The sequence below is a fragment of the Phyllobates terribilis genome, unplaced genomic scaffold, assembly GCF_046119375.1.
Source record: "Phyllobates terribilis strain yellow unplaced genomic scaffold, ASM4611937v1 Scaffold_13__5_contigs__length_258822181, whole genome shotgun sequence".
Classification (NCBI taxonomy): domain Eukaryota; kingdom Metazoa; phylum Chordata; class Amphibia; order Anura; family Dendrobatidae; genus Phyllobates; species Phyllobates terribilis.
This window is the reverse complement of record NW_027362773.1, coordinates 55801341-55810289: the sequence shown is the minus strand read 5'-3', so window position 1 is coordinate 55810289 and position 8949 is coordinate 55801341. Positions and strand designations below refer to the sequence as shown.

The following is an 8949-nucleotide window of genomic DNA, read 5'->3' as shown; positions in this document are numbered from 1 at the left end:
GAGACAGGGAGTCTATCGGGTGGTTCAAGAGTACGAGAGAGTGTTCAGTAAACACCCGTTAGACTTCGGGCGAGTCAAGGGAGTAGAACACCGCATCCCCACGGGAGACCATCTTCCCATAAAAGAGAGGTATCGACCCGTACCCCCTGCACACTACCAACACACCAAGGGGATGCTTAGTGACATGAAGGAGGCTGGGGTGATCAGGGATAGCTGTAGCCCCTGGGCAGCTCCACTAGTCTTAGTCAAAAAGAAAGACAACACCATGAGGATGTGTGTAGATTACCGGAAAATCAACCGTATCACACACAAGGATGCGTACCCCTTACCAAGGATAGAGGAGTCTTTGGCTGCTTTAAGATCTGCTAACTTCTTCTCTACCTTGGATCTCACTAGTGGGTACTGGCAGGTTCCTGTAGCAGAGGCGGACCGGGAGAAGACCGCATTCACCACCCCGATGGGACTTAGCGAGTTTACCTGCATGCCGTTCGGACTCTGTAACGCACCAGGAACCTTTCAACGATTAATGGAGTGCTATCTGGGCCACAAAAACTTCGAGACGGTCCTGTTGTACCTGGACGATGTCATCGTATATTCCAAGACTTATGAGGACCACCTGAAACGCCTGGCGGAAGTGTTCGAAGCTCTGGCAAACTACGGCCTAAAGGTAAAACCCTCCAAGTGTCACCTCCTAAAACCAAAGGTGCAGTACCTGGGACACGTGGTGAGCGCTGACGGAGTGGCTCCCGACCCTGATAAGATCACCGCAATTAAGGAATGGCCAAGTCCCTCCAGTGTAAAGGAAGTGCGGCAGTTCCTCGGGTTGGTAGGCTATTACCGCAGATTCATCCCCGGTTTCACCAAAAAGGCAGCTCCTATGCAGGACCTCCTGATAGGCCAGTCCCGGAAGGCCAAGAACCAGAAGCCGCCCTTCAAATGGGAGAAGTTAGAAGAAGAGTCCTTCCGCCAGCTGAAGATGGCCCTCACGGGGGATGAAATCCTGGCGTACCCTGATTACAGCCAGCCCTTTATCCTCTACACCGACGCAAGTAACATCGGGCTAGGAGCCGTACTGTCCCAGATCCAGCAGGGGAAAGAACGAGTAATCGCTTACGCCAGTCGAAAACTGCGACCCACCGAAAGAAACCCTGAGAATTACAGCTCATTTAAGCTAGAGTTCCTGGCAGTGGTGTGGGCAGTCACCGAACGCTTTAAGCACTACCTCGCTTCTTCCCGGTTCACCGTGTACACGGATAACAACCCGTTGACACACCTGGACACGGCAAGACTCGGTGCCCTAGAGCAGAGATGGATGGCCCGTCTGTCCAACTACGAGTTCACAATCAAATACCGGGCAGGACGCTCCAATACCAACGCGGACGCCCTGTCCAGGATGCCAAACCTACCGGACGTAGGAGAAGATCCAGAGGGACTGGAAGAAGTCGAACTCCCCGCGTTCCACCGTCATGGGACTATCCAGTATTCCCATCGGGTAAGGAGTAAGCAAGCCGCTACGTTTAACCCCTTGCCTCACTACAACTGGGAGGAAATGCAAGACAGTGACCCTGCCGTCCGACTGGTGAAGGAGATGCTGACTCGGCCAGAGGCTCGCCTTGACCCAGACGCTCCGGAGGAAGCCAAACAACTGTGGGCTGAGAAGAGTCGACTGTTCCTTTACAAGGGGAAGTTGTGCCGCAGAATGGTTAACTCCCGGACGCATTAACTAATCTGGCAAGTAGTGGTGCCACGAAGAGACGCAGCCATGGTGATGGAGGCATACCACGACGGGGCTGGACACTTCGGATGGAAGAAGCTGGAGTTCCTGCTGCGCGGGCGGTTCCACTGGGTAGGCATGAGGGGAACCATCGAGAGGTGGTGCAGAGACTGTGGCCCGTGCAACCTAAGAAGGAAGGACCGTGCCAGCCAGAAGACCCCCCTTCAGTCCATCGTCACCAAGCAGCCGTTGGAACTGGTAGCCTTGGATCATGTAAAACTGACCCCAAGCAGAAGTGGCTACGTCTACGCGTTAACCATTGTGCATCATTACTCCCGGTTCTTGGTTGTCGTCCCCGTTAAGGACTTAACAGCTCAAACAGCAGCTAGAGCCTTCCAGCAGCACTTCTGCCGTCCACACGGGTACCCGGACCAAGTGCTGACGGACCAGGGACCTGCCTTTGAAGCGGAGGTCTTCCAGGAATTCTGCAATCTGTGTGGCTGCCGGAAGATAAGGACGACACCCTATCATCCGCAAACTAATGGACTTTGTGAGAAAATGAACCAGGTGGTAATGGATCTTCTGAAAACGTTGCCCCTGGAAGAACGCAGTCTGTGGCCTGAGAAGCTGCCCGACCTGGTGGACCTATACAACTACATCCCTGTAGGTTCCACCAACTGTACCCCGGCTTACCTAATGAGGGCAAGGCCTGGTAAGCTACCTGTTGACCTGGAGATGGGAGTCCTGACACCCGAGGACACTTCACCGGAAGCAGACTGGGACACAGAGAGGCAGCAGCAGTACCGGAAAGTACAGGAGAGCGTGGAGCGAAGTCTCTGTCTCGCTAGGGAAAGACAAGAGAAAACTTACAACCAGTATGCTCCCGCTGTTCCCCTGGTACCCGGAGAGCAGGTCTTGAAGAGGAAGAGACGGCTCCACAAGTTGGACGACCAGTGGGAGAATGACCCGTACACCGTACTGCCCTCAAGCCACGACAACCCAAAGGTTTGTACCATCAGTAAAGACGGAGGGGAAACCACAGCCATTGTATCCCGGGATCACCTGAAGAAGTGTCCCGAACAGCTACGGAACCCAGAAGGAGCGCAAGAAGACCCTCGACCCGTAGAGGAAAGGGAAGATATGGTTAGTACTGTGCTCGGAGACTTCCCTCGGTCCTGGACTCAAGTCAATGGTGCAGTTGTGGTACCCGTCCTCACGTTCCTCCAACCAGCATCCCAAGTGCCTACGGAGCAACAGGTAGAGCTGGAAGAGCAGCCGGTCAAGGAGGCAGCAGACTCCACACAAGCAGAACAGGAGGATCAACCCTCTGCTCATAGTGAGCCTGCCGTACCCCTAGTGAGCCAAAGAGCCCGTAGACAGCTGCCCAGTTTACCCTTGACAGCTCCTACACCCTGTAGTTCAGGGCCAGACAGTCAGCTCCGTAGGTCCACTAGGGCCACTAGAGGCCAGTTACCCGCACGTTGGAGGATTTGAAGTGTTTAAATTGTTTTATTTGTGGTCACCTGTCTGTTACTTGTAAATAATTATGTGTTTCTAGTTATTTTTAGGAGTCCTTGGTGGATTTACCGGGAATCCTTGTACAATTGGTTGGAGCGTAACCTAGGAATGGACTAAAGACTGTTAAGGACTCGGGGCAGGACAGACCCCTACCTGGTTACGTCTCCCTGTTTTGGTGAAATGGACACCTTGCTTTTCTTCAAAACTGCACCCGGTTGCAGACACGCCGTAACCATCTTTATGTGTTTTTCTTATTGTATTATTATTGTTTTTACCTTGTTATGTTTTTCTAAAAATATGCTTAGTCCCGGAGTACTAAATTTCACTAGGGGGGAATGTGGCACCCCAGGGGTCTGGTTTCCACAGTAACAGCTATGTTATGTCTGAGAGCAGGTGGGAGGTCTCTTGGTCAGGGATCCTATGCATGCAACACCTCCTGCCCAGTCCTGGGAGGGGAAGGACTTCCCCTATATAAACCTAGGGCTGAGGCAGGGTTAGTGAGTAGAGAAGAAGTAGAGACAGAGAAGAGCAGCAGATATAGGAGAAGAACATCAGGAGCTCTGTGGGAGCAGTGCTATAAGGAGTCAGGGGCTGGCAGCTGCAGAGCTCGCCCTGACTGAGAAGCTATCACCGGACCCGGAGTCCGAGGCTGTGGGGACTAATCTTTACCCAGCAGCAGAAACCGCCCGGCAGGGGATTTCAGGTCCTCTGGCCAAGAGACCCGAAGGCACGGTCACACGCGTGGGACCAGCGCCGCCGTCGTGAAGCGGACGCCACTAGAGGGCCCCGAGTCACCGGCCATACGGGTGAGCACCACACGGTACGCTCAGGGACGTGGGCTACTTATACCCGCCTCTAGCAAGGTAGCCAGAAGAGTGCAGTCAGTTTGGGAGGCCTACAACTCCGCCTGGCCAGGGGAGATCCCATCTGCTCAAGGACTGACCAGGCCCCGATCGCTGGCCAGTACTCCGGGAGGGTCTATCTTTATCACCAGTAAAGACCCTGAACTACACCGCATCGTCTCTGAGTGATTCCTGATACCCCCATCATCCACGTCGGCTGCCCTGAGGCCATACCCCTCCCGTTGGGGGTGATACTACCACGCTGCCCAATCCTACCACCGGCCTCAGCGGTCTGCCCTGCAGCGGCAGCTCCTTCGCTGCATTCAACGGGTGGCGTAGTCGTCCAACATCTACCGCTAATACAACGCCACTTAGTCTGACTCCCTGGGCACGGACCGGGTCACCGCCACGAGACTACAACCCTCAACAGATCCGGCTCCGGGTAAGCTCCTGCATGCGCAACGCTGTGCGACACAGGCCCAGGGGTGCGTCAACATCATCTGTAAAACACGGCGGAGGCAGTGTGATGGCTTGGGCATGCATGGCTGCCAGTGGCACTGGGTCACTAGTGTTTATTGATGATGTTTAATTCTGATGTATTCAGAGCCACACTGTGTGCTCAGATCCAGCCAAATACAGCCAAACTGATTGGTCGTCGTTTCATACTACTGATGGACCATGACCCAAAACATAAAGCTAAAGCAACCCAGGAGTTTATTAAAGCAAAGAAGTGGAATATTCTTGAATGGCCAAGTCAGTCACCTGATCTCAACCCAATTGAGCATGCATTTCACTTGTTAAAGACTAAACTTCAGACAGAAAGTTCCACAAACAAACAGCAACTGAAAACCACCGCAGTGAAGGCCTGGCAGAGCATCAAAAAGGAGGAAACACAGCGTCTGGTGATGTCCATGAGTTCAAGACTTCAGGCAGTCATTGCCAAAAAAGGGTTTTCAACCAAGTACTAGAAATGAACATTTTATTTACAATTATTTAATTTGTCCAATTACTTTTGGTCCCTTTAAAAACAGGGTGGCACATGTTAAGGAGCAGAAACTCCTAAACCCTTCATCCAATTTTAATGTGGATACTCTCAAATTAAAGCTGAAAGTCTGAACTTCAACTGCATCTGAATTGTTTTGTTTAAAATTCACTGTGGTAATGTCTAGAACCAAAATTAGAAAAATGTTGTCTCTGTCCAAATATATATGGACCTAACTGTACCTTGTCCAAGACATTGCACTATTTGAAGCTTTTTGGCAAAAGGGAAGAGATCATTTTTCATTCCAATATTGCTTGAAACCTGTGGTTGCTTAATAATATGGAATGTGCTTCTTATGTAGTAACATTTCTCCATGTGGAGAGTGACATAACGGCTCTGGCATGCCAAGGTATGGAGGTTTATTTGCCGTTCAATGCTCCTCTGGAAAATTGAGATTCTGATTTGGCTATTAAGTCATATTGCAAGTCTCATTAAAGGGTCGATTGTGACTTTTAGGACTGCTGCTTCCAATAACTGGTACTATAGAGTACAAGTCCTCTTTTTCTCTGAAGAGGCAATTTGCATTTTCCATTTCCCAGAGGAGCATGGCACAGCAAACAAGCCTCCTTACCTTGTCATGCAAGAGCCGATATGTCACTCTCCCCAAGGAGAAACGTTACCCCTTGGACCTCAGTCCAGAGCCTCTCATCTAGCCAAATCAGTTCTCATACTTTGCACTGATGAGGGACAACAGCCTGAAACATCGCTTCTCGGCCTTTTGGCTAAGATCAAGTGTAGTATCTTTCGAAAAGGCGGTTTTGGATGTTGGCCGCCCTAGTAGATTGATACATTATGCACACTGGGGTTTAGGCGCTTGTTAGTACGCCAGGTGGCCAATATAGTCATCTGGTGCAAAGCATGGCCCCCCAGGATCGACGCCATTGGGCCGGGGAAGATCGAAAGCCCGAAGTGTGAAGTGCCCCAGGAGTGGTGACCCTGGGGTGCCTTAACTCACTGGGATTGGGAACCCCACTTGAGTTTATGGCACATTTGCACAAGCACTTCAATATTTCTTTCTTCGCACACACCCTTATTCCGGGCCTTCTGGCCTTAGGATGGGGAATTTTTTCAATTCCCGGTCGAAGGTCCGGGCAGTATTATACTGTGAAACCTTCACTATTTATTTAATTTCTTTGTCACTGTGTGTCCACTTATTCACGTGTGTCACGTCCTACTAGGATTTTGTCGGGATGCGGTTCCCTTACGGGTTCCTCTCTTGGCGGGTCTAGGGGGGGAGTGTGTGGCCATTAGGTTCCACTCCCCCCTGAACCCCACTGGCTCTCCTCTTTCGGCAGGAGAGCGTTGTTGGCTCCCCTCTTCCGGGAGGGGAGCACAGTCTTTGGCTCCCAGTGCCTTGCTCGGGTGAGAACTCGGGCAGGTGCTGGGGGTAAGATTGGGTCGCCTCTGGCTCTGGCTGGAGGTGGCTATTTGTCCCTGTTCCTCGCTGTGGCCTTCTGGCTCAGAGGGACGGGGAATGGTTTGGGGGACCCTTCTCCTTTTGGAGAGGGTTTCAAGAAGACCAGCATCCTAGTGCACTTTTTTTGTGGCACTTGTCACTTTTTTAAGCGCACTCGGGTTTTGTACACGAATTCGGGCTTTCGAAAAAAAAAAAAAACAGCCTGAAACACCATGTCTGCAAATTGAGATTCTGATTTGGCTATTATCCTAAGTCATATTGCAAGACTCATTAAAGGGACGATTGTGACTTGTAGGATTGCTGCTTCCAATGGGTGGCGCTATAGAGTTCAAGTCCTCTTTTTCTCTGAAGAGACAATTTGCTTCTTAAGTAGTCTAACTTTTATTGGGCTCAGCTAGCAAACTAATTATGACAGATTTTTGGGATTGATTTCAGTGATCCAAAAAGCCCTAAGACACAATACCGTCCATGAGTTTATTTGAAAAACAAAAATTACACCTTTATGACACTTAAAACCAATTAGCATAATAATTTGGAATGCGATTTATTACTGTTATGTCACCACTTTACGATCAGAAGAGGGACTATTTCTGAGTACCCCACAATGAGGAGACTTACAGTATATCAATCATGTAAGGGATACAGTGAACTTCTAATGAGGTGAATTATTATTAAAAATTATACCTTTATTAATACGATTAAAAGCAAAAGAAAATTATCTTGGTAATTCTTATTCAACAAACACTTATATCTATGTGGTGATCAAATAATATCCAATAAATATGTCACATGGCTAATTCCTTTTTCTTTTAATAGTTTTAATAAAGGTGCAAATTGCCTCTTCAGAAAGGAAGAGGACTTGAACTCTATAGCACCATCTGTTGGAAGCAGCAATCCTACAAGTCACAATCGAACCTTTGACTTAGGATAACAGCCAAATCAGAATCTCAATATGCAGACACAGTGTTTTGGGGTATTAGCCTGAAACACCAGTATCATTTTTAACAATAGGGATTTATTTACCTCATTAGAAATCTCCCACAATTATGAAAATGAAATGATCACAGAACTAGTTTAACCTAAGGGCGCCAGTGCTGCAGCCTCTTTATTTCTGGAATCTGTGGTGGTCCTAAATGTTGTAATGCAACGTATCATAAAGTGATGGATGTCATAGCGATGGAAATACCCCTTTAAAGTTAAATTGGGTTGTCTGATTTTGATAGGTCCCCAGACATTACACTCAGAATGGTCCACCAATATTAGCTATAGCTTTTCTTGGGCATCACTTTGCAGGGTCAGGTTAGGAAAGAAAAATAACTTCTGATGGCAATACCTATTGCTCCAGTGCCAAACAACACCCTGCGTCTCAGATTCCTATAGGGATGGATGACTTGTAGTTTGCTACAGTTACATCTGATTTTTGGTTTTAGCGCAAAGTAACATTTAATGACATGAGTTCGCGATATTTATTTTCACATAATGAACTTTGCCTGTTCCATCAAAGACTCAACATCTCCCTACCAAGTAATATATCAGATCTACTTTACAGGCACTAAAATGTCTACCATTATCACCAGACTTAGTTTACAACCACACACTGATTGACATTGGCCATATGAATTTTACTGCACGCTTATATACCTTCCAAAAACAATCCCATAAGATATACTTACGTTTCCTTTCAACAATACAATTTCAGAGGCATTTTTGGCTTCATGCTGAGAGAATATGAGATACAAGGATTGTTGGTTCTCCAAAAATGAAGCCTGATATGTTTTCATTCCGCTCGTTATTTTAGCAAAGCTCCAGGTTAGCCTGCCAAATTCTGCAACACTCAGATATAATTCTAAGTGTTCTGGGCGTTGAATACTCAACTTGTCAGTGTAACCACTGAAGATTGTGCAATGATCTGAGACTGATATTGTACAACTAGAAAAACAGAGAAAACACAGGAAAATATATCATGAACACCTTAAAGGGGTTGTGCGGTGAAAACAAGTTATTACTTACTCGTAGGATATGCAATAACTTAGTGATTGGTAGAGGTCCAACCACTGCGACCACTGATCAGCAGAATGGGGCACTTTTATCCCCAATAGAATGGAGCTTGATCGCTGCTTGGCTTTTTACGGCAGTCCGATAGAGATGGAGCACTGGTCAGCCTGTCATTTCATGTTGTAATGGGGATAAAAATACCAAAAAATGATTCTCCATTCTACGGATTGGTTGCAGCTCTCTGCAGTCAGAGCTACAAAGTTCAGTAAGTTATCACCTCTCCTGATAGGTCATAACTTTCTTTTCAATGGATAGACCATTTAATTCATGTATCCTAAAGGAATTATTCATGTTCAAACCTTGCTTACAACACATACAGTCATGGCTGAGAGTGTTGGCACCCTTGAAATTGTTCCAGAAA

General features: G+C 48.1%; 1 pseudogene; it reads left to right on the top strand.

Annotated features, from left to right (window-relative positions):
• The first annotated feature begins 5818 nt into the window (after positions 1–5818).
• LOC141174719 (U2 spliceosomal RNA) lies at positions 5819–5910 on the top strand (annotated as a pseudogene).
• The last annotated feature ends 3039 nt before the right edge of the window (positions 5911–8949 follow it).